Raw genomic sequence first — 22750 nt, 5'->3', positions numbered from 1 at the left:
AAGAAGAAGAAGGTATCATTAAACTTGTATCTTTAGGCTCAAGGTTGACACCAAAAGTCCTCCAGCAAGTCAGTTATAGACTCTTTCTCAATGAGGTTTGTCACTTGAAAAATAGGGGTAATACATATACCCAATTAGCCTCACAAAGTTTCTCTGAAAATGATGACTAAAAACAGATGCAAATTCAACTGGAAAAAAATGATATACAGTCTATTTCCTGATTTACTCTTCTCAGAGTGACCAGCAATTCAGCCCAGTAGTTACCAAATTTTGGGGTGCATGAAAACCACAAGACGTTAACATACAGAATTTTGTGGCCTATTTTAACATAAGATTTCTGGGCATGGAGAATCTGCACTTGCATGTTCCAGGTGATGTTCACAAAGTGGGCCATGGTCCAGACTTCATGGGATACTGAGTTAGTCCAACCTCATATAACATGAGAAAACAAACTGTATCTAAGAGGTGAAAACAGGTAGTGGCAAAGTAAAGAGAAAAATGTTACAAAGAATCTTAGCCACAAAGTCCTATCTCTAGGAATCCTATCTAATACCTGTGAATATTTCTATTATTTGTTAAGTTTTTAAGACACATCAAAATTACCGTTACTTTGGAGAAAGCACAGGACGACCCTTTTCAAATAAACAAGTCAGCTAACTTTGAGCTCTGCCCCATCTGTTCCTCAGAGAACCACTCAGAATCTGCTATTATCTACATCTATTACACCTAATTCCAGAATCCTTATTTACACATGAAGGCCTAAACTCAAAGACTTGCAACTACCACCATTATCTAGGAAATATCCTACTGTTTAAGATTCTAGGTTTTGAATAATCTAAGATTCATTTGTTTGAGGTTTCAAGGTACTTTGAAGCCTGGTTTAAGTTACTGGCTGAAAGTAAGAGTTAGAAATGTGCTCTTCCCTACAACACCTAGAATCCAGACTCCCTGTAGCTACAACTCCGCACCAGGTCAGTATTTCAGTGTATACTATGGCAGTGCCACTACTGAAAGCTGATGAGCTTTCTCATTCCTGGATTGAAAACCTGGGCAAACTGCTAATCAAGGAGGACCAATTTGGTTTTTTTGGGTGGGTGATGGGGGGGGGGAAGGTTGTACCACTAATGACCCCAAAATTTATTTATTGTGTTGCACTCTCAGTAAGATGGGAGGCTGGGGGGGGTTGTGGTGGGTGAATGTCCGATACAGTTTACATGTCAATGCAGCATTGTATACACGCTACTTACAAGTTTCCTCTATGACACATCTAAGATTTCGATCATTAAAAACATACAAAAACTTCCCAAAATATAATCTGAAATCCTATAACTAACCCATTGCTATGGGTTAGTTAACAATAAAGCTACTGTTAAAAAATTATCTTTTAAACTATCATATACAAAAACAGTAATAACCTGAGGGGCTGCAGCCAGTACACTTGAGTTGATACTGCTGGTCATATTTCAAATGTGCACTTATGAATTAGTTACACAGCTTTGAGGAAATAAGCAATAATGAGATAAAATCAAGACTACAATAGAAAATAATAACAATGTGACTTTGGATAGCTCATCCAATTTTTTCTTCCCTCGTTTAAGGAACAAATTTCATCATCAAACAACAAAAAAACCTCCCAGTTTCTCTCTTATGGTTAAAAATTAGACAACAAAAATACTTACACAGGACTGGAATTCAAAGAGCAATGATCCACCATCATTTCTGGAAGGAAATCCAACTTAAACGCAGCCATCACCTCACTCTCCCCTTCAGAAGCCAATGATATAAACTTGCTGCACTTGTCTGATCCAAAATACACACAGCTTTAGCTTCCTGGGCCCCACAAAAAACACAAAGTGGAAACAGGAGCTCAGGGAAACCAGCAATAAGTGCCACAAAAACAGGCAGGAGTGGGGTAGGGAAAGGGAATATTGGATTAAAAGGGGGATGTGACCAAGTGAAGGGCAGCTCAGCCCCACACACAATGAAAGTGCTGATGCACCAGGCTTGTTTTGTGTGATTTTCCCTGGCGAAGCAGCAGTAAGTGCACTGTCAGATAAATAGTGTCAGATCCATGAAGATAGCAGTGGCTAACAGAGCAAAAGAAACACAAACTTGGTTCACATCTTCAAAACTCTTCCCTGCAGATCAGTTTTTGAGGGAACTACCCCAAGCTAAAACAAACCAAAAAAGCCCTCATTTCCCACGGTGTGGAAATGTTTCTGGAAAAAAGAACTGAGTTATCAGCCTTGGTGTGAACTTAAGGTTCCATGTGTCAATGACAGCAAGGAGCACAGTGCTGGGTCCACGCTAACCTCTTAAGTGTCACAGAGGCAAGCTGGCAGCAAAGCTGGCCGTCAGAAACTACTGCTCACATACTATTCATTATCTGCACTGGCCAGACTTTGCGCCTTGACTGTGCTGAAACAAAGTGTGCTAGCTAGTCACTGCTCAGCAGAGTGAAGGACTTCAAAAATCCCGCTCTGGAGATATTCATTAAGTGGCACCTGTAAATACTAACTCTGAGTCTTTATTTCCTGGGAGTAGAAGACATTTTAGTAGTTCACCTCTTGACAGAGTACGAGGAAATAATGTTTTCGGTTTTGTTTGCCCTTTCTAAAGAAGCAAAAAACAAAAGAAAAACAAAAGCCACCACACTGATAATGAAAAAGAACCATGGCCCACGAGAGAAAAACAATCAAACATGCGAAGGCCAGAAGAATGCACACAAAGTTCCCACACTCTCTGTCCTTTAAACTATTGCTAAAACCAAGATTAGGCCCTCCCTGGTGGCGCAGCGGGTTAAAGCACAGCACTGAAAAGCTAAAGCCACTTCCGCATGAGTTCGATCCCCGCCTGCCCTGGAGGTGACCACATGGCACGGCAGACCTCTCCTGACCCACCCGCTGCTCCCCTCAGCAGTGTACTTCATCGATATGCCTGTTCTGTTCCCCACTCTGTCTCTGTTGAAGCCTCTCACCGCCCCTGAGCCTCTGGCCTGTACCCCAGTTCTGTATGCACAAATAAATAAATCTTTAAAGAAAAAAAAACAACAAACAAGATTAATGGATGCACACATAAAAATTCTATTACAGGGGAGCAGTAGAGAGTGATATACTTAGCAGTCAGGACAGATGTGATGCTCCTATTCTCAATTTAGCACCACATCCCTCCAAACAACAAATGGTGGCATTTCAATATTTAGGCAGTGCCTCTAAAACTGCATCTCCCAAAATTCACATGCCTGACTTCCATTTTTATCATTAGGGTTGCCTTACCTCAAAGATTTCACTTCACTCAAGCTCAGTTCACAACACAGGGTACATTGAAAAAAGGAAGCTATGTTCAGCCTGTAAAGAGGTAAATGAACAAATTCCTAAACATAAAGTTACTATTAAAAAGAGGGGAAAAAATAAAAGCAGCAAGCCTAAAGGTTCTATGTGAGGAGCAGTGGCTGACACCTGTCTGCAGCTGACCTAGAAAATAAACTGTCTTCTGTGTGTATCCAGGGATAACCATTCGAAAATCGAGAGCTGTTATTGCCGTGAACTTCTTTTTCTATTTTGCTAGAGACCCTCGCTCATGTGATCATCTACTTTAGAGCTAGAAGTGGCATGGGCTCTCCTCCATCCTATTAAAGGACACGATATCAGGCTGCAGTAAGATAAGAGTGTGCTATCGGCGCACAGTATATAGCTCACCATGCCCTGACTGCCAGACAAGCAGAGATGGGTAAGCACTACTGATTAAGTCTGTTTTAATTTTTCCTATTACACTGGAATTGATCAACTGTTTCTTCCCATAGAAAATTAGCAAAGCTGAGGATAAACTGTGAGATTTGTCAATAACTGAACCAGATTTTTTAATTCAAGGGCTCTTCCCACCCACCTCCCCGCCCCCAAGGGTCCTTTTAAAAATGAATTAACAAATTTAAAGAATCCCACTGGTTACTGCTATGATTTTATTACTTACTAAATAAAATTAAATGACTTCTGGTTTTATCCCTGCTTTAACCGGTCAAATCTACTGATATAAAGTACTTAAATGCAGGAGAATTTACTGGGTCGAGGCACTGCTCGGTGTATGGAAATAGGAGTCTATGCACTCCTTACAGAAATGTTTGCCAAGTAAAAGTTTGGGAATTACTAATTCAGAGTAATATTTTCAAGTCCATCTTACAATTTATAAAGCAACATTGCTTTAAAAACCCACAAAATGGAAACGATACTTCATGAAGCTGCAGTGTTTCTCTTTACGCAGGTCACAAAGAGTTATCTCAATATAATGAAATTCAACATGCTTTTAGGGGGAAAAAAAGCACAGAAATTAATCACAAGTCATTCAGTTTTAGAGTTATAGAGTTAAGTGATGATAAGAAACAATTACGGGAATACAAAAATGCAAATGTTATGAGGAAATTTAAAAAGTAGAATTAAAAATTACACACAGAAAACTGCCCATAGGTTGCTTTTTAAATTTCTTAATCAGAAATACTCTGCTGAGATTCCCATAAAAGATACAGAAGAAAAAAAAGAGGTAGCAAAAAGGCATAAACCAAGGCCTGCCTACAGGGCAGCCTTAACTCTCCCTCAGCTGCTTTTGACCACCTGTCCAGTCCTTATGACTTAATATTCAAGGTGTCCTCCTCTTCCCCTAGTTGTCTCAGTTTTCTTTGCCTTGAATTATATTCTCTACTTCTTTACTACGGACAACAATCCAAAGCCTGGTTATGTGAGGATAGGGACAGTCAGTCTCTAAATCATTAAGAACCCTAGAGGTAAGGGGACACTCTCAAAAGAATAGTACATGTATAATCTCAGAATAGAAATAAACACTTTAAAATTGGGTTAGAAGAGAGAAATGCTCAAAACCACAGCATTTGTTTTGTTAAAAGAGAAAGAGCAAGGAAAGCATGGCTGAGCAAAAAAACCTAGGTGCCACATGCAAACGTGAGGCTGTTCATCTTAACAGATATAGACAGAGAGTCAAAGACAGGTGAATAGATTTTATATTTCACCCAAACAATTTAAGCTCTAATTTTTAAAAAAGATTTATTTTATTTTATTTATGTATGCATAAAAGAGCTGGGGCTAGGGGTGAGAGGATTCACCAGAGTGGGGAGCAGAACAGGCGAATTATTTGAAATAACACTGCTGAGGGGAGCAGCAGGTGAGGTCTGCTGCACCATGTGGATCAGCTCCCTGGCCTGGGATCCAACTCATGCTGGCAGGGACTGCCAATAGTTTCTAATGCTGAGACTTAACCCCTTGTGCCACCAGGGAGGCCCAATTGAAGTGTTTTTAATTTGGACAAATTTAATTGAATTTTAATTTGGATAAAAGTATAAAGTCTCATATGAACACAGAGGAAACTAGACCTTACACTAAATTATAAAAAGGAAACTATGTCAACCAAAATCACCAACAGTCGACATGTGGAAACATGCCAAAATCCAGGGAAAAGTCATAACCTCAGACAGCTAAATGAACTGGTTATTTTTCCCCCCAAAAGCATCAGGCATTTATATATAAGGAATGTAGAAAAGAAGCAAGGAACTGATGCCACTTGAAAGTAACCAATCAGAATTAGTTAAAATTTTAGCTTTAAAACCTTTGTGGAATTGAATTTCACTTTAAAAAAAAAACTGAGAATTTTGTGGGACTTCTAGAGCTCCCAATCCAGTCTCTTTCAAGTGTGAAACTATACTGACTAAAATCAGTAATTATCTCTGTGGCATCTCATCCTATTTACAAATATGTGACAATCATGTATTTATGTATGTCAGAAGATTATATAAATATATAATAAAATTTTTTGGTGAGTTTCCAGTTAGAAGTCCAGACAGTAACAACAACTCACCTGCTGAACCAACTAGACACACATACAAAAAAAGTCTGGACAATGAAAAAAATGAATGAACTTAAAGGGTAGTCTTAAACAAAGAGAAATGTTGTAAAAAGTTTTCCTATTTCAAATCTAAAATCACAAAGACAAACCCACTAAGATTAATCATTGTATTTAAGTTGGTTTACCTGTAACATTATCATATGGTGTATACATATATGGTTTACTAAGTGGATACAACAAAGTTGAAGAGAGGAAAACTACCACCTTTTTCAGAAAAGTTTTCCATTTCCTTGCTCTATTCTCAGTCATTTCTATCGTCCTCACCCATTAATGGCAGAGAACTGAAAAGAAAATTCCTCTTCAATACTTAGTGCTCTCAGCGGAAGTATAAGCTCAAAGCCTCCCTTGGAATTTCTACTATTAGTAGTGTTCTGTCAAATTGTGACCACCCTTCAAATCAGGCCATACTTTCAGATCCCAACTAATTCAGTAATGTAATTCTTGGTAATCATACACTGTAAATTTAAGCTATTTAAATTCCCAAGAACTAATTTAAAAATCCATATGTTGAAAAGTCCTGGTTCCAGAAGGATAATGCTACCATCTGTGTGAACTCTACCCCGGGTCTCCTAACTATGGCAGGGGACGGGATGTTAACTGGACGGCTGCTCTGGGCGCAGTACTGCTCCCACCCACCAGTCACTGTCACAACCACCTGGCCTCCAGTGGGAACTAGCCAGAAGCTAGCTGGGAGACAGATAAGCTTACCTTAGGAAGTAAGGAGCAAGAGATGGGACAGGGCAAGAAAAGATCTCTCGCTTCCTAAGAATAGGCAATTATATCCCATAATGTAGAAAAAAGCCATCACCTTCATGAAGGTATTTTTTCCATATCTGCACAACAGGCCTCATGCAAGAAGGTTAAGAAGATGACCACAAAACACACCCATACAGCAGTTAGCCCATACCTGTAGCTTTACACCTCCCTCTCTGGACTATGTCTGTCTTCACTCTAAAAAAACCAAGGAAAGAAAAATAAGTGGGCCATGACTACATTTCTCATAATTCCAGATACCTGGTTTCTTTCAAAGAAAAGTCACTAGCAGCTCAAGGTTTTTTTGTTTTTTTTTTTAAAGAGCCCTTCCCTTTTCCATTTTAAAAGAACACAACGTAAAAATAAGCCATATTTAACATTTCAAAAACACCAACTTTAAGATGAGGAACCAAAGTAGTAAAGTATTTAATAAAAGAAGCTTGTCTCCAAAATATCACAACAAATAGCAAACAAATGACTAGCATTTAATGAGGTTGCATCCATACTACCAGAAAAATCATTTTTAGCTTCTGCTTTTAGATGGGAAACTAAAAGCTCTGTATCATTCTTTTAGCAATTAAAGATAATGTTATTAATGTGATAAGGTCATGCTACTTTACCAAAAACTTTATTAAACTTCCTAAATAGATAGGAGCCAGGCATAAGACCCTTCAAAGGTAACTAAGTTCCTATGTGGATGTGTCTTGAAGACACTAGGGCAGTGGTGAACCACTGAAACCCGAAAATTCAAAAGATAGGAAAGTAACTGGAGGTAAAGGCAAAGGGAGGAAACACAAAATCAATTTGTTTTATTTTTAAACATTATTAACAATCTTACAAGTACAGACTGATTCTACAGTGTTGCCCAATCTCTAACTCCTGCCAGCATACTTCTCTGTCTGTCCTGGCTATAGAGAGACAACTGCTGAGAGTCACAAAGGATAATGTGTATTGACAAGTATAAAAAGAATTATGACATACAAAGCCCAAACAGAATTATGTGAAACTGTAAATTATCTACCCTCCCTGAAGACAAAGCATAAAACAGGTGCCTAAATACCTAATATGACTTCTCATATTAGGTATGAGAAGTTTTTAATTTTGCTAATAAAATAATGATGCCTCAAATCATTTTAAGACAAAGTAAAAAAAAAAGACGTCTAAAAAACATTTATATGGAGCTACCTACATATGATTAAAACCTATAAAAGAGGCCCTCCCTGGTGGCGTAGCGGGTTAAAGCACCGCACTGAGAATCTAAAGCCGCTTCCGCATGAGTTCGATTCCCGCCTGCCCCGGAGGTGACCACATGGCACGGCAGACCTCTCCTGACCCGCCCGCTGCTCCCCTCAGCAGTGTACTTCGTCGATCTGCCTGTTCTGCTCCCCACTCTGTCTCTGGTGAAGCCTCTCGCCGCCCCTGAGCCTCTGGCCTGTACCCCAGTTCTGTATGCACAAATAAATAAAATCTTTAAAAAAAAAAAAAAAAACCTATAAAAGAGGAAAGAAACTTACATTTGCTAAATTCACAATACTTTATGCAATCCTGTATCATTATCAACATTTTAAGGTGGGGACTACCTAAGGATTTATGATGGTAAAATAATCTGCACAAGGGATCCTAGAGTCCATCATCTGTTTCTCCAGGGAACCAGGACCAACATCCAGGAGATACAAACTTTGTACTGAGACAGTAGGTCTGAAGAGGGATCTGGAGAAGTAGTTGGCTTGTAAAGATTTATTCTTATTAGTTTTATTCTGTAAGATGTAAAGGACAAAGAAAAGATCAGGGAGTCATGGGTCCCTAAACATTATGGGACAACTGAGAAGCACTGCTCTTGTAAGACTGTCAGGGAATCTCCACATACAGACAGCAAGAGGCCTGAGAATGTTAAGGGTCAATGCATTCAAGGGTGAGGGACCCAAGACCTCAGATGCAAAGAACCATTATCAGTTTTATGAGGACTAAGGAACATCTTAATGTCATTCAGACTTTTTAAAGGCAAACTCAAACACACACAAAAAGTATCAACACAGTCTTCTTCCACATTTAAAGGAAGCCTAATACACAGAAACTATCTCTTTAAAAGCTTTTTGCCTTCTCAGTTTTGCTTTTCCTAAAGTCTGTTGCGTGGTGTGTAAAACAAAAACACTTTGGGAAAGGAGTAAAGTTGAGTGGATACTAAAAGTTTTACACTTGAGGTTTATAAATTTTTCCAGTTCTGTGGGAACCAAAAAACAAAATGCACAAGTTCTATGAGGAAGCCTATGGGCATTTGTCCTATGCTTCCTTGGTGCTCCACTCAGTCTGTTTCCATTAACATTGCATTCACCTTTCTCCATCATCTGTAAAAAGGTAATTTGAAAGAGGAATGAAGGAATTAAGGGAAAAAGAAGTACCAAAAAAGTGAGTGGGCTTGTAAGAAGAACAGTGAGGACAATCTCCAAGGACAGTTGGGTGATGCTCACAGAAAACTCAGTGGGAAAAGGTGGAGCTTTCTGGACTCTAGAAAGGGTGCTGCTGGGAACTAGGGCAGAGCTGTGCTACCAGGTTGACCTTAACAAGACTGACATTGGCCCTCCCTGGTGCTACTATGGGTTAAAGAGCAGCACTGCAAGCTAGCCACAGTGGCTTCAGTGGCTTCACCCCACCCTGGAGCTGACCCACATGGCACAGCAGACCTCTCCTGACCTGCCCGCTGCTCCCCTCAGCAGTGTACTTACTTTGTGGATCTGCCCATTCTGTTCCCTACTCTGACTCTGGTGAATCCTCTCACTGCCCCTGCCTGCACCTCTTGCCTATACCCCAGTTCTGTATGCATAACTAAATAAATCTTCTTAAAAAAAAGACTGACACCAAGGGTCCTCCCTGGTGGCCCGGTGGGTTAAAGCACCGCACTATGAAGCTGTCTGCAGCCACTGCAGTGCAAGTGAAACCCCCAGCCAGGGAGGTGGCAGACCTCTCCTGTCTCCCCTGTGCTCCCTCAGCAGTGTATTTCAGTCAGTCCCCCTGTTCTACTCCCCACTCTGTCTCTGGTGAATCCTCTCAAACCCCACACCTCTAGCCTGTACCCCAGTTCTTTTATCAATAAAAATAAATCTTAAAAAAAAAAAAAGATAGACACCAAAAAGAGGGTAACTTTTTTTCTTTTTGATTTCTGTTTGCAACCCTGGTCTCTGGTAGTGATCTGCTGATTGGACTGATGCCATTCTGCACATGGTGGCCAATAAACTTTCTACTCCTCTCTCTTAACTCTCCTTTTCTTACTCCAATGTAAATCTGGTTTAAGGTCTTATTCTGTATTGTACGTACACAATGTATACACAATGAAATACTACTCAGTGATCAAAAATATATAAACTCATGTCATTTGTGGCAACATGAATGGAACTGGAAGAGATAATGCTGAATAAATTAAGTCAGAAGGAAAAAGAACTATCAGATAATTTCACATATAGGTAGAATACAGGGAACCTGAACAAAGTGTCGGGAACAAGACAAAACTTGTAAACTGACTCTAGATCTGAGGTGTGCAGCAAGAGAGAGGGAGGGGCAAGGGTTAATACAGGGGAGAGAAGAGCACAAAGGACTATGGTGATGGCTCACAGGTGCTGCGGTGATAGAAGAAGTACAGGGACTAAACCTGAGGAGAGAAATCAGATATTCTAAAAAAATGAATATGTTCGTATACACATACATACACATGAGTAAATGAAAAAGACATTCTCCCCACTGACTGAGATAGATTATTTATAGATATTAAAAAGTATATGGGCCCTCTCTGGTGGCACAACAAGTTAGGGTGCAGCACTGCAAGCTAGCGGCAGTCACTTCAGTGCTGGTTTGATCCCAGGCCCCAAAGCTGACCCACATGGCACAGCAGACCTCTCCTGACCTGCCCACTGCTCCCCTCAGCAGTGTACTTCCTTAATCTGCCTGTTCTGCTCCCCACTCTGTTTCTGGTGAATCTTGTCAAACCACCCTCACACCTCTGACCTCAGTTCTAAACAAAAAATTTAAAATAAAATAAAAAGTTTTTTTTTAAGTATACAACTTAACAATTTAAAAAAATTAAAGGACAGCAAATCTAAATAAGCAATTCAAAATAGCCACAAAGTCAGAATATACATGAAAAAATGTTCATCATCACTTTTAATAAGGGAGGCGCAGTTTGTGAAAACCACAGTGAAATGAACTTACAAATGTGAAAATCACTCATATCTAAAAGACCCCCCCCATAAGTGCTAGAGAGGATTTAGAGAAAAAACCTATTCTACTGGTGGAAATGTTAAGTGGACCATCATTTTGGATAGCAACCATTGTGCACATTAGAAACTAAACCTGGGGGCCCTCCCTGGTGGTGCAGTGGGTTAAAGCGCAGAACTATGAAACTAGCCACAGCTGCTTCAGCACAAGTTCAATCCCCGGCCAGGAAGCTGACCCATGCAGTGTGGCAGACCTCTCCTGTCGAGCCTGCTGCTCCCCTCAGCAGTATACTTTATCGACTGTCTGTTCTGCTACCCACCCTGTCTGGTGAATTCTCCTCTCACCCCCTCTGCACCTCTGGCCTATATGCATAAATAAATAAATAAATCTTTAAAAAAAAAAAAACTAAAAGTGGAAATACCACATGAACCACTAATCCAAAGAACATGAAATCATCAAGTCAAAAACTTTTATCCTCTCCAGTGTTTACTGAAGTATTACTTATAATAGCTAGCACTTGAAAACAACCTAAGTGCCCAATGATAGAGAGCTGGATCAAGATGTAGTATAACTACACAGTGGAATATTACTCGGCCATAAGGTAAGAACAAAGTATGAGTTTATAGCAAAGAAGAGGGATTTCCAAGTATAGCAAGCCAGACTGACAAATATAGACATTTACATGTAGATGATTTGACAAAGCAGACACTGATGAGATTTCTGATGTTAGAAGAGAATGGGGAGAAATAGACTCAAAGGTACATAAGGGGTTGTGGTGGTGGGGGGGGACAGTAAAACCCAAAATAAATTAAAAATTACAAGCTTTCTTAATTAAAAATATATTCTAAATAATGTATCCTGTTATACAGCTATACTCACTAGAAAAAAAATAATATTGGAGGCCGTAAAGTTGAGTTTGGCCATTTTACTGAGCAATGTCTAAGTAAATGTCTAAAGCCTGCGCTGTCATAATTCTTTAAGAAGATATGATTAGGGCAGTGAAAATGTCTTGCTTGCAGTTGACTCAGAAGTAAATGAGCAAGTTAATTAACATCTTTCAGTTTCCTCAACAACAATGGGCTTGAGGACATACCTTAAAAGGAAGCAATAGGATGTACAGAATATAACATCTCCTTCCTTGTCTCCGCCCTTTCAACTGAGGTAACACTGCTTTACAACACCATTTTATTTAAGGTACAGGTTCACAGTTGTTCAGATGTAATAACCTTTAAAACTAGTTGCAGTGCCTTCCTGTTTCTCTTTTTTCCTATTACATGTCTGATTAAATAAGGTTTGCTTACTGTTCTCGGAAAAACTGCACGTCCTTCCGTATCCCATTACCTAGGAAGCCACGTAACCAGGTGAAAAATCATCAACTGAGAAGTTTTGTAGCCAGTTCAAGCTTATTACCATGCAAACTCCGTCAGAGATTGGTGCTAAAACCCAGTGAAGTTTGTCTACCTACCTATCTTCCTTAGGAACCTGAAGCAGGGTAATACAAGTTGCCAGCAGATTTAATCCAAGATCCTGAGCATATATATCACAACTGACAGTGAGCAGAATCTACCCTAATGGCCAACATATCAAATGAAATAAAATGTATAAAGCAGCAACAAATAGGTGGACCCAAAATTAAAGGACTGTAAAGAAACTAACCACCAACTGCTTTGCTCATCCATAAAAATGGGAATGATTAAGTGGATTAAACAATAACACTGAAATAAAGTCAATTCCTTCTCTCTAGCCCCACGCTCATTCCCGCAGCATACCCTGCTACTGGAATAAGCTGTTCTATGCTGAATTGTGTAAGTCCTCTGCTGTGTCAGGCTTAGTTCTGACTTGTTTTAGGAATAAAACTTAACACTTTCACTATGAAGTGCACAAAAACCTCTTCCCCACTTGTGACACTTGCTCTGTGGCTTCTATATCCATGATTCAGACTCAAGTTTAGGGCTTCTGATTCTTTCTTGACTGAGTCATCTAGGTGTCCTCTCCCTGTCCCTAGTAGACAAGTTTAAAAACAGATCTCATCTCATCTCCTCCTCCACTGCCCAGTATGTTCATCCTTTCTTTAATGATGGCAATGTTTTGCTTTTAAAAAATTTACTATCTTAATCAGTTTGATGTGTAGAGTGCAGCCTTGATAACACTGTTGTGCAATGTGCTAACAATTTTTAAAGCATTCCTTTATCTGGAATCCTCAGCCTTTTCAGAGGCCAGAGATGGACTTTGGAGACAGAGGCACAGACCGGTGAACACTATATTTTATGGAATGTAAAGATGGAGACATGCAATTTCCTTAAGACATAATCCACATTTTTGTCAGATTCTTTAAGGGCTGATGACCACGGTCAGAATGGCCCTCCCCTCTGCTTCAAGGTTTTAAAAAAAAAAAAAACAAAAACAAAAACAGAGCAATGTGTTCAATTAGACAAAGGCCAAATCTGATGTCATTGCTGTGATCTTGAGTTAAATTTTTTGCTGAATCTCAGTTTCTTCACCTATAAAACTAGAAGCTGGACTAGATTAATCTAGAGTGTCACTAAGCCATCTAAAAGCATAACTCCATTTTATCCAAACTGATCTAAATTTTGCATCCAAGGTCAAGAGCTGTCCCTACCATGTATGTGATATACCTAAGTGAAACTATGTATCAACTTTATTTGTAAATTTTCATTTGGAACATTTTGTTTAAAATGAAATATGTCAAATGCTACCATTTGTAAAAGGGTAACTTTTCCCTCCTCCTTTCTACTTATATATCTAGGACACCTGGACTAACGACAACCTGGCACACCTTCCCTGTTGAACTGAATTCCCTGGTTTATCAACTCCAGTTTGTAAATTTTCCACTAACATTTTCTTAAACAGATATATCCACATAATGTCTCTTCCCTTTAAATTGTGGGTATTTGAATAAAACAATATAATCCTTTTTATAGAAGCTTATTCCCTTTAATTTTTCTACTTCAACTGAAAAATTTTATTTACTTATCATTTTTACATAAAAACACGTTTTGGTTTATTGCCTAGCAGACTTTCTTCTATGCATTTATTAAGATGCATCTGTATGCAAATATGCACATTTATCAAGTTAAATATCCAACTATATATATATACTGTCACATAACCTACTTTTTTCACTTAAACATTTTCTTGTGAACAGCCCATATTTAAAAGTGTCAAAACTGGCCCTCCCTGGTGGCGCAGCGGGTTAAAGCACAGCACTGAGAATCTAAAGCCGCTTCCGCATGAGTTCGATTCCCGCCTGCCCCGGAGGTGACCACATGGCGTGGCAGACCTCTCCTGACCCGCCCGCTGCTCCCCTCAGCAGTGTACTTCGTTGATCTGCCTGTTCTGCTCCCCCCTCTCTCTGGTGTTCTGTATGAATAAATAAATAAATTTAAAAAAAAAAAAAGTGTCAAAACTGGCCTAAAGCCTGACTTTTACAATAGCACTCTTACCTATGTATGACAATAAATACAACGCCAATTTCAAAAATTAAAAAATTAAATCAAAAAAATTAAATAACTGAAATTGTGACATAAATGGCAAAGCTGAATGGCACTTTGTTCTCTTCCTTTCCCTGATCTGCCATTTTCTGTTTAGTTAAGATCTTTCTATTTAACCATACACATCACCTAACAAAAGATCATTTCACCTGAGAGGCATCCCATTTTGCAGGTGCTCAGGTGAGGTAAATAGAGAATGTGCAATGTATCCTACTTCTTATCCTACTTCTTCCCCAAATTCCTGTAACTCTCAAAAGTTCTCCAAGACCACCCAGTTTCCCTTCTCTCCTCCCCTGCATACAGTCCTCCGTTAGGGGTGGTGTGCAGAAGTCTCATTCTGTCTTTAGTTCCTATTTCCTTGGCAGCACTGTCAGTACCAGGAATTGCTGGATGCTGCAGCAGCAATTACATATGGTAGCTAAGCTAACATGCATTTTCTCTAGGCAAAATTGCTAACTCTTCTTTGTATCTTTCTAGCATGAACCAATATTCCAGACACACCAAGGCTAAATATTTACCTGGGGGCTTCTACCTTCAAAGAATACAAGGAATCATGGATAGGAGTCAGAGGCACCAAAAGGTCCATAGTGAGTGAGTATAGGATGCAACAGAGGGATTCTAGCTACAGGAAGCTAAGACAGCAGACAAAACACCTAATCCAAACATGAACTCAGTCATTCCACTTTCCCTTAATATTCATGTATCACTTGATCACATTTGGCACAGTCTAAGACCACCAGATCCTTCTTAATTTCACTGCCCTGCCATAAGGCCAAATCTTTCTCATCTAGTGAGTCACTACTGCTCCTCTCTCCAACTGCATTTTGATTTCAGCCCACATGCACAGCTCATCAGGGCTGCAACCATATGTTGGTACCATGTAGGCAGAATGTGACTAATTTTTTCTAAAACACTGTCAGAGTTACTTTAAAATTACCTTATAATTTTGATGTCTGTGAAAAGTCATTTCTATAATACACAACCTTCTGGAAATGACTTTACAATTATTTTTCTGAGTGCTCAAAGCTTCAGTATTTTCACTCCCATTCATTAGATAAGGGAACTGAAGAGAAACGAATTAAATAACAAGGTTCTATGATCAGTTACTGACTTGTATTTTCTGGAGTCATGGCACTCTGTTTAGTAAAATAAAGTCAGTTTGTAAAATGCTTTTTGGAGAGATAAAACTCAAAATATTACCTTGCTTTTATTTTCTGAGGTGATTATTCTTTAGCTTTAATAAACAAGTTGGAATTTATAGGCTAATTTTGATGACTAAATGGTCTCATGATAGTCATCTGAGTAGTTTTAAAAGACTGAATGAATGAGCCATGGACCACAAATATTTTTTCTAGCTTGTTACGATCATAAAAGGTGAAACTAACATTTTGAGAAAAAATAGAGCTTTAGTATAAATTCGGCTTCCCTCATCAAATTCCCTAAATATTGGGGGGGGGGGGGAGGCTGTTCCTACCTGCAAGTTGCCACCAGCCTCTTCTCCAAAAACAATGACTGCAAGATTTGATAATTAGATTTATTTTTAAAAGCTTGCTTATTCAACATTTCCAGGTATTTCAGGTCATACTCTCATTAAAGTAACTGGAGTACTAATTTGACTGCCATTGCACTAAGATCTCTCTACTAACAAGATCTTCAATGGTTTACTACCTCTTGCAAAAAAAAAAAAAAAAAAAAAAAGAGGCCCTCCCGGTGGTGGTGCAATGGATTAAAGTGCAGCACTATGAAGCTATCTGAAGCCACTGCAGCATGAGCTGGATCCCCGGCCAAGGAGGTGACCCTCATGGCACAGTAGACCTCTCCTGTCTCAACTGCTGCTCTCCTCAGCAATGTCATCAATCTGTTCTGTTCCCCACTCTGTTTCTGATGAATCCTCTCATTGCTCCTGTACCTCTGGCCTATACCCCAGTTCTTGTATGCATAAATATATAAATCTTAAAAATACATACACACACAAAAAGGAACTTAAGTGTCTTGTCAATATGAAAAATACACACACCCTCTGAGTTCAGCAGTCCCAGAAATAAAATTCTTTAAATAAAACTGCATACAGCCCTCCCCGGTGGCAGGTTAAAGCACAGCACTAAGAAGCTTAAGCCACTTCTGCATAAGTTCGATTCCCGCCTGCCCTGGAGGAGATCCACATGGCGTGGCAGACCTCTCCTGGCCTGCCCGCTGCTCCCCTCAGCAGTGTACTTCGTCGATATGCCTGTTCTGCTCCCCACTCTGTCTCTGGTGAATCCTCTCACCCTCCGCATTTCTGGCCTGTACCCCAGTTCTTGTATGCATAAATAAAGTTCTGTATGAATAAATAATCTTTAAAAATAAATAAATAAAATTGCATATGAAGTAAGCATTCATATGAAGTAAGCATTCATTAACACTGGTTATACAGTGAAAAACTGAAAACATATATGCCCATATGTTGGGTAAAGAAAAGCCTTAAGAACACTGCATGCATGCATTCATAAATAAATAAATAAATAAATAAATCTTTAAAAATAAAAAAAAAGAATGATCAGGAGAATACACTTATATATTTAAAAGGCCCATAGATTTGCAAGTGCATAACTGTTTACAGGGCTGCAGAGGTGGCACAGTGGTTGAATTGTTTACATACAGGTATTGCCTATTCTACAAAAATCTTTTAAAAGAAGATTGGAAATTATGAAGGAAAAGTCTCAACTCATGCCTCACATTCTGTTCCAAAACAAGTACTTTGGATTATTTTGTCATTTTCAGTTTTGCCTAAAACTTACATAATGCAATAGTCACAGTCCAGGTGAACCAGCAGTGTACCATGTGTGAGCCGAGTTATTATATTACTCCATTTAAAACTGTCTTCAAGGCCCTCCCTGGTGGCACAAGGGGTTAGGATGCAGCACTGCAAGCTAGCCAGAGCTGCTTCAGTGCGAGTTCGATCCCCGGCCCCTTCGATCCCTGGCCCCAGAGCTGACCCTGATGGCGTGACAGACCTCTCCTGACCCGCCCACTGCTCCCCTCAGCAGTGTACTTTGCCCATCTGCCTGTTCTGCTCCCCACTCTCTCTGGTGAATCTCTCACCACCCCTGTACCTCTGGAGTGTACCCCAGTTCTGCATGCATAAATAAATCTTTAAAAAAAAATGTCCTCAAAACCAACTTATGTTCACACAGGTTGGGTAGCAAACTTACAGCTGTCCTTATTACATGTACATTTCTTCAATCAACTATTCCTACCAGGTAAAGTGCAACACTAACTGGAGTCCAGTAAGGAAGGCAAGGGACACAGTGAGATAATATGTCAAGACAAGTTCTATAAATACAGCTTTTGGCCTAGTACCTCAAAAAGGAATCAAAATAGCTTCAAGCTTAAACAGAAAAACCTTAAACAGAAAAACCTACAGTCCTCCAGTATCTTACTTGAAGGCTCTGGAGAACAGAAGAGGCCAGGGTTCTAGAATAGTGTTGTTCACACCTGCATCTTGCTGTCCTCCCCTTAATATCAGAGGGAGGTTAAGGTCAAATTGCAGGTATGATTCCAGATCAGAATCTTCACAACTCTCTGTCATCTTATCTCACACTACCCAACACATCCATAATCTCTCACTGGGATCACTCCAACTCTGAGGCAAACATGCCCAATACACACAAACACACAAAGCCCTTCTAACTAGCATCTAGTGTCAAACTTCTACCACTTCCAAAACCTTGACCTAGCAGCCAAGAACCCTGCCTGCACCATCTGCCCCAATCTCACCCCAAACACATGGGCACTCAAGCAGGATGCTTCCATATGGTCTTGTCTCAGGAGGTTTGTCCTGTTTTGCTGAAAAACAGGAAACTTTATCCATATTTCTGTTCTTAATTTCATAATCCATAAAGCCAGAAACAACTTTTTTCTATGGCAATGCTTCCTGGAACAGCTCTACATGCCAAAAAGTACAAAGAAAAAAGTACACCTGTGCTTTAGCCAATCAGGGAATATGGTAAGTATAACTTGATTCATCCCAAAGAATGTGCAGTCCGAGGGCAAATTCTAAGTAACTCTTTAGCAATGTCACTTCTTTAAAAAGTGACTTCAATTACTATGCTCCCATCACTCAAACTGTGCTCCTAAAAGTGCTTCTCATATTTAAATATCCAGTAATGTTGATCTCAGTCATCGCCTTCAAATCACTCCAAAAAAAATCCCACTGTTCCACAAAATTGAACTTATCAGTACTTTGATTCACTTTTATAAAAACAAGCTCTTCATAAAATGAAAGACCTATCAATCAAAAGTACATGTTGAGGGGCTTCCTGTTGGCACAGGGGTTGAATATACAATTGCTATCAAGCAATTACCAACCACGGCTTCATGAGTTTGATCCCCAGCCAGGGAGCCAATCCACATGGCCCAGCAGACCTCTTCTGTCTTGCCAGCTGCTCCCTCAGCAGTATATTTCAGTGGATCTGCCTGTTCTGCTCCCCACTCTGTCTCTGGTGAATCCTCTTGCCCTCCACAACTCTGGCCTACACCTCAGTCCCTATGTGCATAAATAAATTTAAAAAAAAAAAAAAAAAAGTGGGGCCCTCCCTAATGGCACAGCGGTTAAAGCACAGTACTAAGAAGCTAAAGCCACTTCCGCATGAGTTCGATCCGTGCCTGCCCTGGAGGTGACCACATGGTGCGGCAGACCTCTCCTGAACCGCCCACTGCTCCCCTTAGCAGTGTACTTCATTGATTCGATCTGCCTGTTCTGCTCTCCACTCTGTCTCTGGTGAATTCTCTCACCCCCTTGCACCTCAGGCCTGTACCCCAATTCTGTATGCACAAATAATCTTAAAAAAAAAAAAGTGATGGAAAAGCACACAAAATGATGTAAAAATAAACTATTATTTTGTTTTTAAAAAAGTGCATGTCAAGCACACAGGACAGCATATATCCAAGGGAAAGCATAGCTAGCAAAAGAAAATCTGCCATCAACTTGAAATCTTGAAAGTTACTAAAATATCTCAGGAGAGCTGATTCCTACTTACCTTTCTAAATAGAACTTTTGTGCTATCTGATCCTGTCGTCTAAGACACAGTGACATTTTTCCCCAACCCTCCACTGATAATGCTTATTTTAGTAGTGATTTTCCCATGATCATTTCTTGTGAAGAGATTTTCCTGTTTCTGTTACAGTCATGCAAATTTTAGGTGTTGGATCAGGCAAAAATTTGGTGGTCCACTCTTACCATGCTCCCTGAGAAAGGCAGCTCCTGAAGACGTGTAGCATGGAATTAGAGATGAGCTAAAATTAATTCTGCTTTAAGTATATTCAGTATACAGTGCGGCACTAGCAGAGATAAACAGTAATTCTGGGCATGTTCCATGAGCTTGTTATTTGCAAGAGCTCATAGCTCTTTATCATTAAAAATGAATTAGTTGACACTGACCTGTGAAATCAAAGTCATATATATGGTCTTTTTCATTAGGAAATTCTAAAATGATACTGAGTTAGACTGACTCATAACTTAACAATACAAAATAATATTCCAAATGGTTATCAAGTCAACAAATATTCACTATAAGCCCACAATAAACCCCACACTCAGACTCTTTTTGATCTATTTGAAGAAGTTATAATTTCCTTGGTCTCATTCTATCAGTTTATATTTTTCACTACATATATTGAGAGCTTTCACAAATTCTTTTGGGTATGAGGGTTAACAAGCTGCATACTCAGAAACCCCACAGGCAGACTCAGAAACCACCACTTTGTAACCCAGTTTTGCCTCTTGCTAGCCAGGTAACTCCTTGCAAATTGTTCTAACTTATTTAAACCTCTACTCACCTGGAAAATGGGAATACAGTAAGATTAAAGGAATTATCTATGTAATGCATTTATAATAGTGAATAGCAACACAGAAAGTGTTCAATACACATTTGCTATTATTATATCAGGCTCTAAGACTGTTGCTTATGGTTGGAGAGAATGAGTCTCCCTAAATTTTGTTCTTTGACAAAATGATCACATCTTCAAAATGGAATACCTGAGATTACTCAGAAACATTTCTGTTAAGAAGAGGGGGAGGGAGCAGGAAAGGAAGCACTGCCTGGCTGACAGATCTGCAATCTCCAGTTGCCAGCCAGTGTCCAGTATCAGCATAACCTGTGTCACTTGTTCTCTGAGCACACACTTACTTACAAACCCTTGTTACCTTATCATACCCAAAAGGATTTGTGGAAGCTCTCAAAATATGTATAGTGAAAAACATAAACTAATAGAATGAGACCAAGGAAATTATAACTTCTTCCAATAGATCAAGTACAAAGGAAAAAGCGCAACAAAGCTATGTTAGTCAACGTCATTTACTGAGGTTGACCTGTAAAAATCAAAACACAGTCACTAATTTTAATTTCCAATGACAGTTTTTACAGAGAGCTGTACAAGGATTCCCAGTATAAATGGGAAAACATTAGTTAAGAAAGTAAAATGCACTGGGCACTATGTGTTGCTACTAATGGGAAGGTGGAGTCAATTTAACACCAGACTCAACAAAATTCTAGAAGTCATTAAGTATGCAGGACCTATGAGAGACCCATCACCAGCTCCCAGGACCTAAACAAACACTCTGAGAGTCAACAATGAAGAAGTCACAGAACCGATTCCACGCCAGAATACATCAAGTATCCACACCACATAGTCATAGGAAGAAGAGGCTGTCTCAGATACGGTATTTCTCCAACATTTAAAGTCTTTTCTTCTCTTCATGGGCCACAGTTAAAATTTATGCAGAGAACTGTCTCATCCCCACTCAGCTGACAGGTTCTATTCCCAACTCTGTATGGTATGACTCATAATAGGTGTGGGGGAGGGGAGTAAAAGGAAAGTGTAAAACAAAGAAACAAATGAATTTAGATTTGTTGACCAGAGTGAGGAATTCATTTCTAATTAGAATATCTCATAACAAAGAAACAAAGCACCCCTTAAAAAGTGACACACCCAATCCTCTTTGAAAATAGCCTAAATTCTCTCTTCATGCAATGTCCCCTACTATTCCTTAAATAGACATGACACCAAAAAACATCACAAGCACTCTGTAAAGCCAAACTTTACAGAACACTGTGAATCAGCACAAACACAGCCCAAGCTGCTGCAAAGCCCAAAGCAAAAGGGCATTCCCACAGCTCCTTTCCCAACAAAGGGCTAAGTCCTTTGGGCTTCTTCTTCTAAGTCCTAAGGGCTTCTTCCCTACTGTCCCCTTCTTCAAAAAGATGTGTACTGTGTCATTTCTTAAAAGGGTAAAGGGGTCTCATTCTTTTCTGCTCAAATCTTACATCAGGAAACTTGTGTGCCAGGAAAGGAATTCATGTTCACCCTTAAGAGCTGATCTTTGTGACCTGTAAAAAATAAAGGGGAATACACTCCAACTTTAACAAGGTAATTTCTAAGAGAACCCAGAAACCATTTCTGACACTACACTTAGCAGTTTGGCACCCTCTTCCTCAAATATATTACGTTAAATAATATATATCCTGCCTTTTCACGGCATTTCTAAGATTTGGAAATATTCTCTATAAATTGTAATAGAACAAAACAAGAGACAGGTCACCTCTTTCACTAGGAAACCTCAGTCCTACACAGAAACGTACACAAAACCGTGATGAGCCCTGCACAGGCCTGAGCCAACATGGGTGCACAGGGCAGCCGCACCGACCAGTTAGTGGGCCGCTCCTGCTGGTGCTGTACAAATATAGAAAGCTGAAAAGTGGAACAGCAGCTTCAGCAGAACAGATTCTGCTACGTGCTCAGAGAGGGAGGAGCAGGAACCTGAACAGCTTTACCCATACATGGTTGCTGAAAGGGGCCCCTTAAGGGAAGTCCAATTATCTCTCACACATGCACTGTTCATATTGGCCTGACCAAAAAAAAAAAAACAAAAAACAAGAAACAAAAAAGCACAAACACAGGCTGATACGTGAAGAAAGGTTTGAGAGATTCTATTTCAATCAAGGAACCTCCTAATAATTTCAGATAGGGAAAACAGAAAAGGCATTGTGAAAATTCTACTAGGTCAGATTCTTACCAGAACAAAAGTAGCTGTGAGATTTAAATTATGGAATTTAACTTGCAAAGAGGTTATTCCCCAACTATGTGAATGATCCTAACCTTTAATGGCCCCTTGCTGTTTTCAGAATGAAGGTCTCATTTCAACTCTCAGACTTATTTTAGGGTCACTTTTTGTCTTTTCTGGCTAGTACAAATTAAAATAAATGTTCATGTAATTTTAAAAATGTATTTCGGGGCCCTCCCTGGTGGCGCAGCGGGTTAAAGCACAGCACTGAGAAGCTAAAGCCGCTTCCGCATGAGTTCGATCCCCACCTGCCCCAGAGGTGACCACATGGCGC

General features: G+C 39.6%; 1 protein-coding gene across 6 annotated transcripts in view; it reads right to left on the bottom strand.

Annotated features, from left to right (window-relative positions):
* Positions 1–22750, bottom strand: part of CELF1 (CUGBP, Elav-like family member 1) — a 69118-nt gene that overhangs the window by 26707 nt on the left and 19661 nt on the right. The gene's annotated exons all lie outside the window — the stretch shown is intronic.

The sequence above is a fragment of the Condylura cristata genome, unplaced genomic scaffold (assembly GCF_000260355.1).
Source record: "Condylura cristata isolate star-nosed mole 26May11 unplaced genomic scaffold, ConCri1.0 scaffold00015, whole genome shotgun sequence".
Taxonomy (NCBI): domain Eukaryota; kingdom Metazoa; phylum Chordata; class Mammalia; order Eulipotyphla; family Talpidae; genus Condylura; species Condylura cristata.
The sequence above is the reverse complement of the archived record's forward strand: the minus strand, read 5'-3'. Positions and strand labels throughout refer to the sequence as shown.